Below are 23235 nucleotides of genomic sequence, written 5' to 3'. Positions count from 1 at the left end.
TCTTTTATTTTGTTGCGTTTTAGTACCTTAAAACCGACTTAATTATTTTTTTAAAAAACTTAAATTACTTAAAAAATAAGAGGTCTACAAAAAAACCGATTGCATATCTGAATTCTATGAAAAATTTTACATCTACTACTTACTAAAAGCACCGGCTAGCTATAAAAAAAAAAGTTGATACAACTTCTTTCTATGGTTAGAGCAAAATAGGCAAAAACAACAGAACCATTACTGGTAAAATTCATTGGCAAAAGCGGGTCATTCGGACAATGTTGTAAAAAAAGTATACATAGTGAAGCTTATCAATAACTATTAACTAGTAAATCTATCTATCCAGAGGACTGTCCAAAGAAGAGGGAAGAGGGAAGAGGTTCGAGGGGAAATTTTCACTTAGAATTGTTCGTCTGAATCACATTCCCTAGTCCCTCGTTAACTTTAAACCGTTATTAATACAATTTTTTTGGTTTTCTACTATTTTCTGTTGATGTAAATTTGTATGAAAGTAAAAACACCAAATGGTCCGTTCATCAATTAAAATTGTTTTGTTTGACGCCTTAAAACATTTTTAGTGAAACCGATCACACTTTAAAGGGCAACTCCTTTAGTATAATATAGGTTCGAATTATAAAAATTAAATTTTTTTTCTGAATTAGAACCGTCGAATTATGGAACCTTTCCCGATTTCGTATCTAACGGACGGACGGACATTTCGTATCATAAAGTAGCTTCACTAATAAAAGTTATTAATAGGTAGACAACCTATTTTAAGTTCTTAAAATTAAGAAATTAGCAATGAGAGAGTCCTTTTAAACCCCAGAAGGTATAGAACTGATTCCTTTGGATATTAAATACCATTAAACTTACACTACATTCGAATTCAAATACAGAAAAAAATTGTACTGTTAACCCACAATATTTTATGTCTATAAGAATAGATATATTGATTAATTAAGTCTAAATGACTATGACTTAACAAAATTTTTGTGGGTTTATAGATAATAGATACTTTAAAAAGATGATTTGAGTCGCTAGGTGAGTTAATCCTGTTATAAGAAAGGCCAAAAATTGAAATCTTTATGGGATGTGTAAGGGTGATATGCTTTAAATTCTTTTTTATAAAACTGAAGTATAAAAATTGAACTGCCAATATACAGGTGTTTACCTTTTATTATTCGAAATAGAAATATGAAACTTTGATTAAAAAGTTTATTTTCCCTTTGATTAAAAGTAAAGAAATCAAATAATAGCAAAAATCAGAGAATTTGTTTTGTATTCTGAAAACCAAAAAAAATATAAATGGGCAAATTGAAAGATTATTAAAAATTATTTATTTAGTAGGTAATTAAGATTAACAAAAAAATAAGTACTACTATTTAGTATTGATTTATTGAAAAGAAGTAAAGAAATTTAAAATGATATTTAATATGAAGATTTAGTTTTGTGGAAGAATTTGTTTTTGTTTTGTGCAAGTTGAGTGCACTTTTAGTGACGGTGTTAATTTGTAACCAATCACAGTACAAGTTATGAATTTAATGCAATTAGAGAAGAGTGTTCTTGTACGTGCGACCAATCATAGAGCCAGTTTTGAAGCCAATGAAAAAAAAATAGAATTAAAACCAATGGGATTAAGACATTTAAAGTTTTAATCAATAAGAACCACATCTGGATAAAAGGAAATAAAGCAACTTATAGAGCAGCTTTGCTAAATGCAATACACTACAAAAATAGCCCTGCCGTGAATTTGTAGTAAAGGTGGTGAAGATGCTTTGATATTACAACACACAAAAAGAATGAAATCATTTTTTGAATATTTTTCACAATTCCTTGATAAAATAATAAAATCCCTTATTAGCTTATTTTGCCGCATAAAGGCTGTTAAAAGAAGTCAAGTATAACAAGATCAATAAAATCCAAAATATTTAAAAAAGAAAGCAGGATATTAAATTAGCCACAATGACAATATTCTAAAAATAAGTTTAAAATTAATTGCGAAGCAGCTGAGGCTCGAACTTTGTTCTTTACTGTTTATAAACAATGGCACCTCTTTTATATAATTAGGCGTCTGAGAAATCAGCAGTTGGAACCATTTAAACTTCTTTAGCCAAAGCAATAATCTATCTAATAACTAGAAGTCGAATTTTATATTTAGCTTTTTGTTATAGAACACATTTTGCATGAAATGAAAATAAATTTGTATACAACATAAAACTTGATTTTGGTGAATCATCATTTAATCAAATTGACTGAATAAATAATGGAATGAAAAGCTATAAATTCAGTGTTGGATATTGGGTACTTGGCACAAAAGCAACCAATTTAATGTTGAAAGTTGTAAAAATATCAAAATAAAATTTTATCTAACCTGTGGAAACATTTTTCCTGCTTCAAAACCTATTAATATCCGGTCGACTAGAACTGGTTCTCAGATATACTGAAAAATTATATCTAGCATCGTATTAGCATTATATTCTACGAATATCAAAATGTACAATTATTAGATTTTAAAAAAGTTTTTTTTGCTTTTGGAATTGGGCAAAACAAAAAACTGGTTTTAATCTTATAATTGTAAATTCCTAATCGGCGGAAAGCTGTTTATAATACGATGCGAGAAATAACGATTTCTTAATTTAATACACATACAAACAGAAATTATAACACTTCATCACAATTATATATACATCAGGATACATTTGCTAAACGTGTAGTATATGGAAATAAACCAATTTTAAAAACTCAATTGAAAAATCTCTTAAAAGCTTACCAATATCAGTAGAAAAAATTCCAAAGATCTTACATGCCTTACTTAATTTTATCAAATAAAATATAGAAAATATGCATTTATTAGACAAAACTACAACAAGTCAAGAAATAATGGTTGTTTAATTTCCTTAATCCAGGATATTCCCTGAATTTCTAATTAACAGAAAAGGGGTTATATTGGTGTCTAACAAAGCCACAGCAACATAATTAATTATCATACCAATAATAAAGGGAAGACACAATTAAAGGCTTTTCTTAGGTCATAAATTATATAATAAGAATAATATTATATTACAATACATAAGTTAATTTTATGCAAATGTTAATTTTGCAAATTTTTTAGACACCATTTATTAGATAAAAGTTGAGTTGTATTACTTTTTAAAGACAGACAAATGTTTTCTGAAAAAAAAGAAAAAAATGTTTTATGTAAAGAAAAAGAAAAGCTACCTTGGATAACATTGGGAAGTTTGTCAGGGAGAAGAGGTAACTCTCACAAGTTCTCTCATTCGCTGACTTTAAAATCTTAACTATACTTTAATAAGCTGGTTCAATTTAGCAGTATTTATATTTTTCAGCAATAATATTATCTACAGATGTAATTTTTTAAAATCATTTAGAATGTGCATCATTTTTCGTTTTATCCATTAAGATCTCTTAAAGCTCTTATATTCCTATGAATTGAATATAAGTTTTAGATTTTGTCCTTTAAAAGTTCAGATTAAAATTCTTTTCTCGTATTCATTCGAATCCAGTGGATAGGAACCGGTTCTCATCCATACGAAAAAACTATGTCTAGCCTCGTATTATATCCAGTTTTCTACGAATATAGAAATGTACAATCATAAGATTAAAACTAGTTTTTTTAGCCGGTGCCTTCGGCACCACGGGGCTAAAAAAACTAGTTTTAATCTTATAATTGTACATTCTATATCCGCGGAAAGCCGTTTATAATACGATACGAGAAATAACTATTCTCGTATTCATTCGAATCCGGTGGATAGGAACCGGTTCTCATCCATACGAAAAAACTATGTCTAGCGTCGTATTATATCCAGCTTTCTACGAATATAAAAATGTACAATTATAAGATTAAAACCAGTTTTTTTAGCCGGTGCCTTCGGCACCTCGGGTCTAAAAAAACTGGTTTTAATCTCATAATTGTACATTTTATATCCGCGGAAAGCCGTTTATAATACGATGCGAGAAATAACTATTCTCGTATTCATTCGAATCCGGTGGATAAGAACCGGTTCTCATCCATACGAAAAAAACTATGTTTAGCATCGTATTATTTCCAGCTTTCTACGAATATAAAAATGTACAATCATAAAATTAAAACTAGTTTTTTAGCCGGTGCCTTCGGCTATTCGGGGCTTAAAAAAACTGCTTTTAATCTCATAATTGTACATTCTATATCCGCGAAAAGCTGTTTATAATACGATGCGAGAAATAACTATTCCAATATCTAATCGAGTATTTGAAAAAGGATGTACAAAAATAAAAGTAAAAGTAATTAGGAGTATGAAAAAAATTTGTTTTTTTATTAGTTTCCAGAATTCTTATTTCTGTCCTGGAATAGTATTAATTCTGATGGTGAAAACTAAAAAGTCTGTCTTAATGGGAGGGAAAGGGGAAATATAGCTGATATTTGGAATCAAGGCCTCCCTAAATTTGGAGGATTAGTAGTGAAAACGAAACAGTGTATATAAATTCTACATTAAAAAAATCCTTAAACCACCACAATACTAATCTCTACAAATAAATAGCCTATATAACAAACCCAAGACCTATGTGAAGCTTCCCTAAAATAGAGAAATCTATTGGGTCAGAATTTAGAGAGATCTTAACGTACAAACAAAAACAAAAACCCTACTTCTTCATTTATAAGGGGGATATTGCAAATCCTCCAAAGTTGTAGATTAGAAAATAGTTTGAAATAAAACTGTATTGATGTATATCTGAATTCCCTTGAATTAAACAAAACAGAAAGATAAAAGGAAAAACTATTTTGAACGTCAAAATAATTATTTCTTTGCTTCTTTTTTAGTTAATGAAGAAACTACATATGTAATTTTTGTATGTTTGCAAATCATTTACCATGAATTCCTGCGAGGTGCCTTTTCTTAAAGTTCCCCATGAGCACAGAACCTATCTCCCTCTTAATGTTGAAATAAATCGAAAATATAGTTTTGGTAGTTTTGGTTTTTATGCCTAACCCCTGCAGGGGACCTTAACCTTGCGGTACCCAATAGAAACTTGTCTGTACCTTGACCAAAATTAAAACACAAACAAATACTTCCCTTCTCCTTAATTTCTCTTACCCTATAAGCTATCGACTAAGCTCGTCAAGAGAAACTTTCACTAGAGCAAAAATTATTTGTTTCTCCATAAAGAATATTCGGGTATAGTCCTTTCCATGACATCGCTCCATATGGGGCGATGATTTTCTATAGCTCCTTCAAGGAGCTATAGCATAGCCTCTTATCATATGGAGCGATGTGATAGCCCCTTTTAAGGAGCGTTCATATCGCCTCTTATGATAAGAGGCTATGCTATAGCTCCTTCATGGCCTCTTAATAGCTCCTTTGAAGGGGCGTTAATATCGCCTCTTATGATAAGAGGCTATGCTATAGCCCCATGATGGCTCCTTTATAGCCTCTCCATCGCCCCTCCGTAGTCCCTTACCTTAATTTATATAACAACCCACTTGATGGCCCCTACATCGCTCCTCCATCGCCCCTTCTCCAAATTTATATTACATTGTACTTTGATGGCCCCTACATCGCTCCTACATCGCCCCTTCATCGCTCCTACATCGCTCCTACATTGCTCCTTCTCCAAATTTATATTAAATTGTACTGTGATGGCCCCTACATCGCTCCTACATCGCTCCTTCATCGCTCCTACATCGCCCCTTCATCGCTCCTTCTCCAAATTTATATTACATTGTACTTTGATGGCCCCTACATCGCCCCTCCATCGCTCCTACATCGCTCCTTCATCGCTCCTTCATCGCTCCTTCTCCAAATTTATATTAAATTGTACTGTGATGGCCCCTACATCGCTCCTACATCGCCCCTACATCGCTTCTACATCGCCCCTTCATCGCTCCTTCTACAAATTTATATTACATTGTACTTTGATGGCCCCTACATCGCTGCTACATCGCTCCTCCATCGCCCCTTCATCGCTCCTTCTCCAAATTTATATTAAATTGTACTGTGATGGCCCCTACATCGCTCCTTCATCGCTCCTACATCGCCCCTTCATCGCTCCTTCTCCAAATTTATATTACATTGCAACTTGATGGCCCCTACATCGCTCCTACATCGCTCCTCCATCGCCCCTTCATCGCTCCTTCTCCAAATTTATATTACATTGCAACTTGATGGCCCCTACATCGCTCCTACATCGCTCCTCCATCGCCCCTTCATCGCTCCTTCTCCAAATTTATATAACATTGCAACTTGATGGCCCCTACATCGCTGCTACATCGCTCCTCCATCGCTCCTACATCGCCCCTTCATCGCTCCTTCCACAAATTTATATTACATTGTACTTTGATGGCCCCTACATCTCTCCTCCATCGCCCCATCGCCCCTTAATAGCCCCTTACCTTAATTTATATAAAAAGCCCCTACATAGCCTCTCCATCGCCCCTTAATAGCTCCTTACCTTAATTTATATAACATAGCCCCTACATAGCCTCTCCATCGCCCCTTAATAGCCCCTTACCTTAATTTATATAACAAAGCCCCTACATAGCCTCTCCATCGCCCCTAATAGCCCCTTACCTTTATTTATATAACAAAGCTCCTACATAGCCTCTCCATCGCCCCTTAATAGTCCCTTACCTTAATTTATATAACATAGCCCCTACATAGCCTCTCCATCGCCCCTTACCTTAATTTATATAACATAGCCCCTACATAGCCTCTCCATCGCCCCTTAATAGCTCCTTACCTTAATTTATATAACATAGCCCCTACATAGCCTCTCCATCGCCCCTTAATAGCCCCTTACCTTAATTTATATAACATAGCCTCTACATAGCCTCTCCATCGCCCCTTAATAGCCCCTTACCTTAATTTATATAACATAGCCCTACATAGCCTCTCCATCGCCCCTTAATAGCCCCTTACCTTAATTTATATAGCATAGCCCCTACATAGCCTCTCCATCGCCCCTTAATAGCCTCTTACCTTAATTTATATAATCCTTACCTTAATATATATAACATAGCCCCTACATAGCCTCTCCATCGCCCCTTAATAGCCCCTTACCTTAATTTATATAACATAGCCCTACATAGCCTCTCCATCGCCCCTTAATAGCCCCTTACCTTAATTTATATAGCATAGCCCCTACATAGCCTCTCCATCGCCCCTTAATAGCCTCTTACCTTAATTTATATAATCCTTACCTTAATATATATAACATAGCCCCTACATCGCTCCTCCATCGCTCCTACATCGCCCCTTCATCGCTCCTTCCACAAATTTATATTACATTGTACTTTGATGGCCCCTACATCTCTCCTCCATCGCCCCATCGCCCCTTAATAGCCCCTTACCTTAATTTATATAAAAAAGCCCCTACATAGCCTCTCCATCGCCCCTTAATAGCTCCTTACCTTAATTTATATAACATAGCCCCTACATAGCCTCTCCATCGCCCCTTAATAGCCCCTTACCTTAATTTATATAACAAAGCCCCTACATAGCCTCTCCATCGCCCCTAATAGCCCCTTACCTTTATTTATATAACAAAGCTCCTACATAGCCTCTCCATCGCCCCTTAATAGTCCCTTACCTTAATTTATATAACATAGCCCCTACATAGCCTCTCCATCGCCCCTTACCTTAATTTATATAACATAGCCCCTACATAGCCTCTCCATCGCCCCTTAATAGCTCCTTACCTTAATTTATATAACATAGCCCCTACATAGCCTCTCCATCGCCCCTTAATAGCCCCTTACCTTAATTTATATAACATAGCCTCTACATAGCCTCTCCATCGCCCCTTAATAGCCCCTTACCTTAATTTATATAACATAGCCCTACATAGCCTCTCCATCGCCCCTTAATAGCCCCTTACCTTAATTTATATAGCATAGCCCCTACATAGCCTCTCCATCGCCCCTTAATAGCCTCTTACCTTAATTTATATAATCCTTACCTTAATATATATAACATAGCCCCTACATAGCCTCTCCATCGCCCCTTAATAGCTCCTTACCTTAATTTATATAACATAGCCCCTACATAGCCTCTCCATCGCCCCTTAATAGCCCCTTACCTTAATTTATATAACATAGCCTCTACATAGCCTCTCCATCGCCCCTTAATAGCCCCTTACCTTAATTTATATAACATAGCCCTACATAGCCTCTCCATCGCCCCTTAATAGCCCCTTACCTTAATTTATATAGCATAGCCCCTACATAGCCTCTCCATCGCCCCTTAATAGCCTCTTACCTTAATTTATATAATCCTTACCTTAATATATATAACATAGCCCCTACATAGCCTCTCCATCGCCCCTTAATAGCCCCTTACCTTAATTTATATAACATAGCCCTACATAGCCTCTCCATCGCCCCTTAATAGCCCCTTACCTTAATTTATATAGCATAGCCCCTACATAGCCTCTCCATCGCCCCTTAATAGCCTCTTACCTTAATTTATATAATCCTTACCTTAATATATATAACATAGCCCCTACATCGCTCCTCCATCGCTCCTACATCGCCCCTTCATCGCTCCTTCCACAAATTTATATTACATTGTACTTTGATGGCCCCTACATCTCTCCTCCATCGCCCCATCGCCCCTTAATAGCCCCTTACCTTAATTTATATAAAAAAGCCCCTACATAGCCTCTCCATCGCCCCTTAATAGCTCCGTACCTTAATTTATATAACATAGCCCCTACATAGCCTCTCCATCGCCCCTTAATAGCCCCTTACCTTAATTTATATAACAAAGCCCCTACATAGCCTCTCCATCGCCCCTAATAGCCCCTTACCTTTATTTATATAACAAAGCTCCTACATAGCCTCTCCATCGCCCCTTAATAGTCCCTTACCTTAATTTATATAACATAGCCCCTACATAGCCTCTCCATCGCCCCTTACCTTAATTTATATAACATAGCCCCTACATAGCCTCTCCATCGCCCCTTAATAGCTCCTTACCTTAATTTATATAACATAGCCCCTACATAGCCTCTCCATCGCCCCTTAATAGCCCCTTACCTTAATTTATATAACATAGCCTCTACATAGCCTCTCCATCGCCCCTTAATAGCCCCTTACCTTAATTTATATAACATAGCCCCTACATAGCCTCTCCATCGCCCCTTAATAGCCCCTTACCTTAATTTATATAACAAAGCTCCTACATAGCCTCTCCATCGCCCCTTAATAGCCTCTTACCTTAATTTATATAATCCTTACCTTAATATATATAACATAGCCCCTACATAGCCTCTCCATCGCCCCTTAATAGCCCCTTACCTTAATTTATATAACATAGCCCTACATAGCCTCTCCATCGCCCCTTAATAGCCCCTTACCTTAATTATATAACATAGCCCCTACATAGCCTCTCCATCGCCCCTTAATAGCCTCTTATCTTAATTTATATAACATAGCCCCTTCATAGCCTCTTCATCGCCCCTTACCTTAATTTATATAACATAGGCCCTTTATGGCTCCTGTACAGCCTCTGTAATTGTATTGCCCCTTCATTATAGAAGGTAGGGCATTAAGGTAAGGAAGGAGTGTGACCCTCTACAGTTTAAATTTAAGTTTTAAAAGGATGACAAGGATGACAACATTTATAAAAGCAAAGCTCTGAAACGGTAGAAAAAAGTTTAATGAACATTAATAATGTAGAGTGTCAGAACTGAATAATCAGAACATAAATTTAAAATTCGAAACAAAATTGTAAGTAAATTTATTGAGAAATTGCTTACATGCAGGAAAATGCTTAAGGACGTACTCACATTTTTTGGACTTGATTATAGATATGATTCGCTTATAACATTCTATTTTGTTGTCCTAGGAATCAGTATCCCAGAAATCAGATTAATCGGATAATTTTGATACATAAAAATTTGTTGTAAGTTAATAATTAGTATGCTTAAAATGGACGTACGGATATTCTGATAATGATTATAGACTTTCTAAATCGTACCTTTCTACTACAGGAATCACATGCCTAAATTAACGAAAATAGCTAACCGTTACGGACGTACGGACTGATCCTTAATATAGAAAAGCTTTGCTTTTAAAAAGTTAAAAAGATTTTTTGAGGGGATGGGGTAATATTGCTAATATTGCAAAAATGCTCTGATAATCAGAGAGCTACAGGGATAAGACGATTGTCGATAAAATGATATATATACAAATATACAGTGTGTTTTTTTATGAGAACTTTTTTGAAAGCAATTTTACCTTACTTATAGTTATCAGAATTTAATGATTAATGGCTTATTCTCTTCTTTTTTTATAACCTTTAATAGAAAAGCAAAAAATATTTCAGTTTTTATTCAAAAAGTACAGTAAATTAAAAAATTTAAAACTTAGGTGTCAACATCTAAAAATGGTTTTAGTGCATTTTTCTTATAATCTACCTTTGCAAGAATGGCTGCAAAACGCTTCAAAGTTGAGATATAGAGCTAAAAATTTATATAGATACTATTTGTGACATGTACTAGAACATTTTGAAATTTGAAGGCCATATCTCAACCAGGGAGGGAATACTGGCCCCCCAATGTACTCCCTCCATTCTTGGAAAGGGTAGAAGATTTGAGCATAAGAAAAATGCGCTAAAACCATTTCTCGTATTCATTTGAATCCGGTGGATAGGAACCGGTTCTCATCCATACGAAAAAACTATGTCTAGCATCGTATTATATCCAGCTTTCTACGAATATAGATATGTACAATCATAAGATTAAACCCAGTTTTTTTAGCCGGTGCCTTCGGCACCTCGGGGCTAAAAAAACTAGTTTTAATCTCATAATTGTACTTTCTATATCCGCGGAAAGCCGTTTATAATACGATGCGAGAAATAACTATTTTAGATGTTGACACCCATGTTTTTAAATTTTGAATTTACTGTACTTTTTAAATAAAAATATTTTTTTTTGCTTTTCTGTTAATGGTTATAAAAAACGAATAGAATAAGCCATTAATCATTAAATTCTGATAACTATAAGTAGGGTAAAATTGCTTTCAAAAATGTTCTCATAAAAAAAACACTGTATATATATGTATGTTTATATATTAATTATTCCCATTGATGATTCACAAAATTACCCCTTCTTTAGTTTAGAATTAGTGGTTGAAACATTTAGACACTCAACTTAATGAACTAAACAATCACAAAACAATAAAAAGTCCCCAAGGTTGTTAATCTAACGAATAAGAAAACGGTATTATAAAACTTTGGAGACTAGACAGCACTCTTGGATAAGCCAACTTATAACACTTTGGGAACTATCCCAATCCTCCCTGGCGAAATGACAATGAGATTTTTTGGTAAATTTGTGGCAAACTTTATTCTTAATAAATTAGCACTTGCCAAAATTATACTGGAGAGATATTTCATTGAAGAATAAATCTTTTTTTTTGCCCAAACTTTTCGTCAGCCAATAATAACAGATAAGTTAAACATTGTAAAAATAATATAGTAACTTAACTCGAGTTGTCAACGGCAGAAATTAGGTCCTGAGATGGTTTTAGGCCTGGAAAGGTTTATAACAATTTTATCTGTATTTCTTAAAATAAATTAACAGAATCTTTGTCTGTATGTATGAATGTCTGTCTGTACCGAAGGATCTTGCTAACCGCTGAACCAATATGGTTCTCCTTTACAGTGAAGATTCCTATAGGTCCTGAGATCGTTCTCCTTAATAGGGTAGCTTCTCATAGGTCCTGGGGAGGTTAATAACTATTTTATTTTAATCCTTATAATAAAGTAACAGGATCTTTGTCTGTATGTATGTCTGTCTGTACCTTGCTAACCACTAAACCGACATCTTTGTCGTTCATTATTTCGTATGGTTTTCAGGAATAGAGAATGGGGAATGGGAGAGTTCACCCCCCCCCCCCCTAAAACGCAAAATAGTGGCGAATTAGCTCGAAGTTAATTCTAATAGCTTGTCCAATGTCCAAAATATATTAATCATGGTTTTAAGAGTTTGAAATGGATAATAAAATTTTAATAGCACCATGCCCATCTGTGCGCCGTTTGGACCTACGAACAAATACACTCTACGGGTAAAAAAAGATTCATTTAAATGTCAACAACCTCCCCCTCATATAAAGTATCCAAATGCGCCCTGGCCTTGTTTAAGAAATATACATTTGTATTTGTCTATTTGTAAGATACATTAAAACTCTGAATTCATTGAAATTCTTGTAGTTTTGTTCTGATTAAACAGAATTCTTAATTTCACAGACAAATACAACAATTCTTTGGTGTACATTCATTTCCGCAAGTTATTACATTCGCATATTAACAGGATGTCTGTCTGTGGGTGTGTGAAGCTAAGGATTTTGATTACTGCTGAGCGGATATAGTTCTCATTTACAGTGCAGCTTCTTATAGTTCCAGAAACGATTTGTAACTATTTGGAGAATAGTACCTCCACCTTCCCCCCTCCCCCCCCCCCCACAAGAAATGAACCCTAGAAAAACTCTACTAAATTCAATTTTTACTTTTTAAAACTAATACCTATTTAAAATGTGGGTTCAACTCTCCCCTCTTTCTAGTGCCCCTTGTGACAACTAGATGCGTTTTCGCTAGTTTTGTATAATGTACTATTGTTTATCCGTGATATCGTGCTAACCAGGTTTTCCATTTTAGTGAAGCTTCAAATGATGCATGGATGATTTTATGCTTTTCTAATGCTCAGGTAAAATAGTAGTTTTTAATGGTGTAATAATATGCAGTTCCGCTGATTTCATAAAGTCATACATGTGCGAAAGTGATAATATAACCCAATCCCTTGTATACATTACATCAAAAACTGTAAAAAAAGTATTCCATATAGCGCAGCAAGCAACTCTGTGATATGTGGTTCAAAATTAAGTACATAAGAAGAGTAGGAATTGGAAAAAAAATCCCGTAATTTTTAAAGTATTATACATTAGTTTTAGGTTTAGGTAGGCATAAAAATTAAATCTTGATTTTTTTTATTTCAAACTAGCAGTGTCGAAGCTAATAAACCAATATTTTTAATCTTCAGAATGAAATATTATGTTTTTCATCATTAATGTTTCATTGTCTTATCCCTTAAGATATCTATAAATACTGAAAAAGTCTTAATTTAAGTACTTTTGATATTATCAAAGCCTTTGACTTATACATTGTTGGTAATAAACTGAAAATAATCAGAAAATGTAGATTTTGATTAAATTTTATGTTTTACAAAGTTACTCATTTTTACTTGCAAAGCTACTCTACAATTCATCTTACTCTCTCAAGCTTTGAAAGTGTTATTTTAAGAGAAAGGAGTTGACATAGAATTATAAATTATCCTTGAACCCAAAATTTTATACAAACACGTTCTCCAGTACGTTAGCAAACAAAAAATGAAAATTTTTATTGCTTGACTAGCGGATACGCCCCCTAGAAGCCTCTGGGGGCACTTAAGGTAGGAGGGGGAAAAGTCGACCCTATCCCATTCAAAATTTGAGTTTCAAAAGAGCAAAAAAATATAATATATTTTTTTTTGGGGGGGGGGGATGAAGACACCCTCCCCAAAAATAGTTTCCAGGACCTATAAGAAGCTTCACTGTTAAGGAGAACAATATCGGTTCAGTGGTTAGCGAGATCCTTCGGGACAGACAAAAAAATGCTTACTATTTTATATAATACTAGCGGCTTTGCCCCTAGCCTCTAGGGACTTTGCCCCAAGAAATAATTTTAAAAACATAAAAAAAGTACTACTGGTACAGCTCGTAGTTTAATGTGTTCCCCAGTTTAATGTGTGGGGGGGGGGGGGCAATTATCATTTTGGCGGGGTTTATATGATAGGATAGAATACAGATAAACAATCTCCATATTTTTCAACTAATAATTTTGATCAATAAAAGAGTTATTTTGTTTATCATAAGTGCATGTATATAAATTTGTTCATTTTATCATCCTTTAAAATCCCCGGTTATTTTTAATTTCTAAGCTTTGCTAAAATTGTTCTTGTTTTTAATAAAAAGTGATGGGTTCAAAATTTGTTTAGTGATAAAATGTTTACAGCCGGGCCTCAATATTGTTTTTTTTTACATTTTACAACTTTGACGTGGAGGGAGAAAATATTTTTAAATCCATGACGATTAAGTCCTTTAAAAAACAATTCTAAAATCTATAATGTCTGAAACGGCAAAGCTAAATAAGTGTTACTTTCCAAGGAAGCTTCAATATATTTCAATACTAGAGTTGGCTCGATATAATTATCTCCCTATTGGCTAGTTTTCTATATGCATATCTATTTCTCAATAAATCTATTTTCCTCACCCGGCATTACTATCTAAAAGAAAGTAAATATTTAATAATTTAAATGATTTTTAAAAGATTTTTTTAAATTATATTTTTTTCTTTACATTACCATCACCAAAGGGTTAATGATGATGATTACAATTTTAGTTTAATATTTGAACACACAAAATGTCGCCACAATCGAATTCTTTTAAGAACATAGTTTTCTTAAATTTATCATATTATAAATTTAAATTTTCTTTTTTTATGATTAGAAATTAAATACATCAATATAAGGTAAATAGCAACATGAAATGAAAAAAGTGAATTTATTTTTAATAAAGTAAAATAATGGGTCTTATCGTTCTGGGCAATGAGAGTTTATTATGGATTATTGGAGCACTATGAGTTTTAATAATATATTCCTTGGAAAACTTGAGCTCGTTTATAGACATTTATTTCCTATATAGATCTGACATGGATCTTGAAGCAATTAAGCAGGCCGTTTTGTACATGTTAAAAATTGGAAGATTTCATTAAATAAAAGTAATCGCAAATATACTTAGTATATAAAATCTTAAATTATATTTATGAATCATTTGGCAAATTAAAAAACAACTTTTTATAGAAACATCAGATTACATCTATTCATTGTCAGTCTAATTCTCCTTTTTGTTATTAAGAATCAACTTTTCTTTTTAATAGCTCTTGCAATATTTTAATTTTTTACAATTTAAAAAAAAGTTAGAAGAGGACAAAAAACAAAAGCTTTGAATTTTAAACTTGCTCTATCAGTCCTTGTAACTCCTATTAGATCTTCATTGGTGAGTTCAAATCAGCATAGTCATACCAATAATCATAATGTACACAAGGAGAAATTTGTTTATCTTCATTAGGCAGGCACATCAAATTATAGTCTATTGCCTTATCCCTGATAAAATGTGACTCCTTGCAAATCTCTGATACTGTGACATCCCCTCGGGGTTCAGTTGGGTAGCAAAACTGTGGTTTTTAGAAAATTAAATATCCAAATGTAACAATAGATTCAAACCTCTATTTTTCTTAACTTGTAGTGTTACATAGTTGCAATTTATATACTTTGGGAATATTCTTGAAATAGCCCGCAAGGCATAGGGTGTTCATTGACTTTAGCGCATCTATCAAATGGAATCTTATTACAACAGCACAAACAGCCCCTTACCCGTTGCTTTACTATTAAAACTTAACAGTAAACAAAGAAATATTTTCACTTTGCCAATGTTTCTTTTAGCATATATGAAACACTCAGTGGATGTTATAAGTTGCGGAAGTGAATGTACACTAAGGCAAAGTATAGATGAAGGGAAAAACAAGGATGGCCAATTTTAACAAATAGCAAAGGATGAATAGAGCAATTTTAGGATTCTAGTTGGTCGAAAATTATCAGAGAAGGAAAAAAATGTATATTGCAGTACAATGATATTCAACCAAGAAAAGCTTGCAATACCCAAAAGAATTTAAAGAGAACGAAAATAATAAACTGGAGAAAAGATAAATGTAAGGAAACTATTTACTTCAAGAGATGCTACGCATCCAAAAAATTTTGTTTGGGGAGGGGGAATTTGGGGACCAGAGGACATTGAAACCGCCTGCGGGCAAAATTAAAAAATCTGGGAAATGAAGATTTCATCAGTGGAAATATATGATTCACAGTGTTGACAGAAAATAGCTGATTTTGTACTGCATAGAATTAGCAGGTATTTTTAGATAGATTTTTATCCTTTAATATAAAGTATATAGTAAGGTTTAAGCCAAAAACTTGGAAGGTACTGGTTGAGATACCTTATCATAGTCTTGGGTTGGATTTAAATTATTATCCTCAATTCTCTGCCATTCCCTAGAGACTAGAGTTGAAAAAATGTGATGTTTTATTGAAAGAAAACTTTATGTAATTCAAACTATTATAGAATGGTCATATTACTTATCTAATGGCTTCGCCCCCAGATGTTAAAACAGCTCTTCTAGATCACACTAAATGCCTTCCCTTAGTTACCAACACATACCATTTATAAAGATTGTTGTGTGGCCGTTTACGTGATCATATAGACAAACAAACTAGAATATCTTCAATAATTTACATTGAAAATTCAGATTTTTTGCAATTCTCAAGAAATTGTAAAAACGCTAATATTTTTTTCTATTTGTATCCTCTCTTCCTTTATGTCAAAGATTTTTTCCCCTTTTTAAATCTGTGAAAAATATTGAACATGGACACCACCATAATGTTGCTATACTTTCATATTGTTCCCAATCGAAAAAAATTGTCCAAAAAACAAGAAATTATAATACGCCAGATATCAATGTGACAATTTAAACTTATCAAAATTAACATTTAGAGCTATCTGTAAATGACGGACCAACCCTAAATGTAGAAAAGCTTCGGTTAAAAAAAGTAACAAAGATCAAAGCATAGCATATATAGAGTAAAGATTTTGATTAGAAAATGCAACTTCTGAACAAAAGAAGTTATGATATAATGTACCTAGGTCTTTAATAATTTATTATAAAAAAAAATAATAGTTCCGTTAATTTTTAATATATTAGGAATATTTAAAGACTTTTTAGTTTATTAAATAAAAATCTTGGTAAATCTAGTATGAAAACTAAGTTAAAAAGTTTGAACTACATCGAAGAATCTATAATTTAGGTCAACTAATTTAATTTCAAAGTTTTGTTCAACATACACATAAATAAAATAAAAAATGAATAGAAATATATCCTGGGACCTATGTGAAGCTCTTCTGGAATAGAAATCCTTTCAGTAGTCATCAATAAGTTTGTATAAAAGTGATAGGATGTCTGGGAGTCTAGCTGTCTTGGTTTATTGGGAATCTCCCTAACCACTGAACCAATATGGTTCTCCTTTACAATGTAACTTCCATTAGGTCATGCAAAGGTTTGTAGCTATTATTAAGGATGGTACCACCAACATCCCAAGAGATATTGACTTTAGAAAAAATGACCCCCAAAATCTTTCTTCTTTTTTTAAGATTAAAATTTAAAAACAATCTGTACAAATATTAAAAATCAATATTGACTATTTCCAATTCTTTCTACTGACATATAGAGAGCACTTCACTTAACTACTAAACTTTTCTTAGATTTTAATTTAACAGTTAACCCTTTATTGAGGAAATGAAGAGATTTTCTTTTCTAAAAGAGAGGGGTAGGTTTCTGGTCAAATCCGTAAAGGTGTGTGTTTTAAGGCTTAACAATAGTAGTAGAACGAAAATTTGATTTTTAGTTTCTAAGAAGTTGTTAGTACAAAAAAAGTCTTTATTAAACTTAAAAGCTATATATAGAGGTAGAGTGTCTATACATAATTCTTATAATCTAGTGGAAGTTTTGTAAAAAAAAATGCAGTTTGTGAAACTTCTGTTCTGGCTACCCATGTCAAAATTGTCTTACAGTTAAAAGAATTATGGAGGAAATGTAATTTTTGTTAAATAACTATGCCAGACGGACCGAAACTAGTAATAATGTATACTTGCGCTATTAAAGGCATGTTGCTCTTATGTTTCATGTTCAGATTTTAACTAATAACTAATGTTAGGTGAATTGTAGCGCAGAAAACTTTTTCACAAATATATCATATTTTTATTTTCTGTAATTATCCCCGACTGAAAAGCCACTTGAAATTTGAATATTTTAATGATTTGATCAACAGATCTTTGATTACTATTCATAATTGTCCGTTCCTATAAACATAGAATTCTATCAAATCACAACAGAATTTTTTAGATATCATGCTGTTAAGAAAAAACGAAGTCATTGATTAAATGTTAAGCGATAGATATCCTTATATTTAGGTTTCATTAATCAATGTATAACTTGGATGTTACATTATAAGATTTTCATGTACACTAATACATTAACACTCCCAGCAGGCTAAAATAACTTTATCCCCCATCCAACCTTTTTACCCCATCCCCTTCCCTTATACGAGATAAACTAACTGACAAATAAATGATGTCCATATTAACAATCTAAATAAACGAAAAAAATTCTCCTGTCAATATATCCACCTATTCTATATCCACTGCTACATTTCACTAAATGAAGAACGCACTTATAAATCTATTGGTACCAGTAAAATATATATAGTCATATGTCCCCTCCCTCCCTGTAAATATAAAAGTAGAAAAAGCTGTTCTTAAGTGTTGTTACACTAAAGTTACAGAATAATCATAGAACCCGCCACTTTACTTTTATACTTCATTCTTCATTTTGTAATTTCAAGTACCTCTGACATAGGATGAAACAACTTTAAATTTCTAAATTATAATTTGCCTTTTTATAAATTAGGAAATTATATCGTTCTGAAAGGATGGACTAAAATAGCTAAAAACCTTACCAGGACCTATGAGAAGCTTCACTACAAAATACAGAGTTAAGTAATGCTCCTCATAATCTAAAAATAGAAAGCATAAACAAAGTTACATACAAGTATACCACAATTTAAAAAAGATTCGCCTTTAAAAAGGGGAGATTTACATTGAAGATAAAAGGCATTTGACATGAAGTGCTTAATTTGAATATTTTGATTAATAGATAATAATTGGAATTGGAATTTTTGTTTGTGTTATCTCTTTCTATTGATTTTTGAAAGCGAAGCCTTTCTATAATTAGGGTCGGTCCGTCCGTACGTCCGTCCGAGATAGATAGCTTTTATTCGTTAATTTAGGCATGTTAGAATTGTCCTATCGATTTCAAACTTTGCATGGTGATTCCTGTAGTAGTTAGGTACGATTTAGAAAGCGTAGCAACTCTACAATCATTACCAGAATGTTCGTACTTCCATTTTAAACATGTTGATTTTTCTACTTTTTAACAAAAAATTTTTATATTTTATCTGATTTTTGGTATATTGATTCCTGGGACAACAAAGAACAATATTATAAGCGAAGAAACTCTATAATCAAGTCCTAAAAAAGTAAGTATGTCCACAAACATTATCCTTTATCAAGCAGTTTTTCAACAAATTTACTTACAATTTTGCTTCGACTCTTATACATTTATATTCTGATAATTTAGTTCTGACACTATATGTCCGTTATTGTCCGTTTGTCCTACCGTTTCAGTGCTTCGCTATTATGGATGTTGTCATCCTTGTTAGAAGAAAATCTAACCCATAATTTAAGTAATTACTAGTTCATTTGCCCCCTGCCTCTATAGGAGAGCGCAGCAGGTCAGGAAAATAGCCTAAAACCACACCAAGATAATTTCTGATATCTTTAGCTTAAGACAAAAAAGCCTTACTACTTTATATTATAAATTTCTATAAGTTACCTTTAACCATTAACTGCTCATAAAGTAAACAAAATATAATAAATTACTGTATTATCTTGGTTGAAAAATTGGACACTGATGGGTTGTGACAACCAATCAAGATTTCGTAAAAGTCCCAAAGTTTTTAAGCCAACGATTTAAAGAACAATTTAAAAACACTTTCGGGATTAGTACAATTTGCAAAAATGTTGCCTCCCTTCTTGCTAAGTATATATTTTTGTTTTCATAGAAGAATTCCTTTTAAGAATAGAACTCCCCAATTTTTATATACATAGAAATCTTTTTCCAAGAAAAAAAGGATAATTTTCAATAGTTTGATTTTATATTTCATTACATATATATTTCTTTTTAAAAAATGATAACACCAAGTCTAAAAAAACATTGTTTTCTTTTTAGTATTCACTCAAAGGTAAAATATTGAATAATAGATGCATTGTCCTATCCCTAAATCTCCCTGATTTCTCCTAATGAGAGGATATTTATATTATGTCAATTTCAGATGAGATCAGAGTATTAAATGCACCCTCTTGTAGCAGAATAGCTACTCTATAATTTCAGATTAGATCAGAGTATTAAATACACCCTCTTGTAGCAGCATAGCTACTCTATAATTTCAGATGAGATCAGAGTATTAAATGCACCCTCTTGTAGCAGAATAGCTACTCTATTATTTCAGATTAGATCAGAGTATGAAATACACCCTCTTGTAGTAGCATAGCTACTCTATAATTTCAGAGTAGATCAGAGTATTAAATACACCCTCTTGTAGCAGCATAGCTACTCTATAATTTCAGAGTAGATCAGAGTATTAAATACACCCTCTTGTAGCAGCATAGCTACTCTATAATTTCAGATGAGATCAGAGTATTAAATGCACCCTCTTGTAGCAGAATAGCTACTCTATTATTTCAGATTAGATCAGAGTATGAAATACACCCTCTTGTAGTAGCATAGCTACTCTATAATTTCAGAGTAGATCAGAGTATTAAATACACCCTCTTGTAGCAGCATAGCTACTCTATAATTTCAGATTAGATCAGAGTATTAAATACACCCTCTTGTAGCAGCATAGCTACTCTATGATTTCAGATTAGATCAGAGTATTAAATACACCCTCTTGTAGTAGCATAGCTACTCTATAATTTCAGATTAGATCAGCGTATCAGAGTATTGATAAGAAGAACATTTGTATGTCTTTTTATCAATGGCCAGTGTACAACATACTAAGAATTCATGACACACAAGCGCAGCAACTCCATCATTAACTTCAGTAGGTCTGTATGTTTTTATAGCCTTGATCCAGTATAAGAGTAGCTTATAGCGTAGCGTAGTAATGAAAAATGTTCATTTGTATGACTGTCTCGCTTCATTGTTTGTATATTAAAAATTTTATTCGAGGCTGAAAGACATTTTCTTCCTTGTTCTCCCTACGAACTTTTGCTCCCTATCTAAATACAGATGAAAGTATAAACATTAAAACCATAAAAAAGTTTTTCCTACCTTCGATATATTTTATTTTAAATACAGAAAACATTTAATTTTACCAGAAGCAATTGCAATATTTTATTTTTAACAAAGTAGCCCCTAATGGTTGGAAAATTTGGACACTAGTAGTAGCGACAAATCAAGTTTTATGAAATATTAAGCACAAAAGTGACATAACATGTTCATAAAACTTTGGGTACCAATATGATTTACAATCCCCCAAGTCCTCATCCTCATTGGAAATTACAATTTTGCTGGTTTTATGCTATTTTAGATTTTAATCAGATGGTTTTGTTACCCCCTCCCCCGATATAAATAGGGAAGAATATAACAAGAATCCAGCATCTTATCCTTATTTGGAAGTAATGGGATATTTATCTGTACTGAAGGATCTCGCTAACCACTGAACCGATATTGTTCTAATTTACAATGTTACATAGCCTCTAGTTCTCAATAAAATGATTCTTTTTCAATGAAAGCCGAAATTACTGGTTTCAAACTAACCCATTTTCCAACCCAAAGAAACGTCGAAGGGCGAAGCCACTACAGCAATCTCATTCTATATATACCAATTATGATTTGGAATGAATGACATATCTTTTAATTTGTTTCAACAAATATTTTTGTTTTTAATATTTTTTGAGACAATTTTGTTTGGTAAACTATAATGATAGGTTATATTTGAAGGTGGTATATTTGGACACGGATCAATATAATACAAAATAAAGTGATGGTTTTTGAGTGCTTGTATATATATGTATCTAAATGTTCCTTAAAATCATTAGTAGCCATATTAGAGAAGGGGTTGGACAATTGTGGGCCAAACTTTTTTTATAGGAATAATAGGACAAATAAAGACAAATAAATTATAATTTTAAGTTAGAAATAAATGCATTTAATCAAGTATAAAATGACAATATAACCCTATATTATATTTACTTTTAGCACTATATATTTTTTTTTATATAACATTTATTATTATGAACTGCAATTTAAGCTGCATTCAGTATTTAATTTAGAATCTTTATCCGTATAACTGGAATAAAAAATTGTGAAGAAACTGAAAAATTTTTGTGGGGTTGAAAAAATGTAAAAGTAGTTAAAAATATGTAAGGATAAAAGAAAAGGAAATTGAACAGGAAGTTTTTATTTGTTCATAATAAAACCGCGTCATAAGTGAAGACCTCAATGTTTCAATGTCTTGGTCTAAAAACAGCTGAACTCCGTATAATATTAGGGCTTCAAAACAAAGGTCGTGCAAATAAAAGGAAGATTTTCTTCAAAGGAAAGGTATAAAAAGCTTAATACAAAAATATGAGTAGTTTTCAGAGCAAAAAGTTTAATATAACTTGAATAACTGTTCTTTTATCAATGTAGATTATTAGTTTGAAATATTTGATAATTTTTGAATGTCTTTATAAATGGTGATTTACTACTCACCACAGACTTAAAATCAATTAGATTTTTAACAAGGACAATTATGTCCAAATACAGCGTAGATTAAACAAGTACAAATAACGAACAATATAATAGCAATGAGGTGATATAAAAATTGATTAGATAGATAAATGTTCATTTTGTGTCATAGTATAAATAAATTGTTGAATATAAATGTGAAAATTAAAATTGTAGAATCAATTCCTGTTTTGTTGCTATACTTATCAATCCCATGATTTTTACTTCCATTTTTGGGATATATTTATTTCTTGATATAATTTAGAACCATCCAGCAAAAAAAATTTAAATTTTAAAAACAGTAAAGTAAAATATACAAAATTGTTGGCGGATAGGAAAATGAAAAAAATAGGATTAATTCCTGTATAGTTAGTCTATTAATCCTATGATTTTTATTTTTATTTCTTCAGAAAGTGTATTTAATACGGTTTAAAGCCAAATAATAAATAAAATAGAGGCATACCATACTAATCGTCTGTGGATAAGAAAATGGAAGGAAAATATAGGATTAATTCCTTTATTGTTAGTCTATTAATTCTATGCTTTTTATTTCCATTTTGGGAATTTTTTTTGTAATATGGTTCATTAGAACCAGTTCATAAGTAAAAACCAATAAAATTTGAGCCATATTGTGTAGTATTATACAAAATTGTTGGCGGATAGGAAAATAAAAAAAAATATAGGATTAATTCCTGTTTTGTTGGCCTATTAT

The sequence above is a fragment of the Acartia tonsa genome, chromosome 14 (assembly GCF_053477335.1).
Source record: "Acartia tonsa isolate MP-2025a chromosome 14, ASM5347733v1, whole genome shotgun sequence".
In the NCBI taxonomy this organism is placed as follows: domain Eukaryota; kingdom Metazoa; phylum Arthropoda; class Copepoda; order Calanoida; family Acartiidae; genus Acartia; species Acartia tonsa.
The sequence above is the reverse complement of the archived record's forward strand: the minus strand, read 5'-3'. Positions refer to the sequence as shown.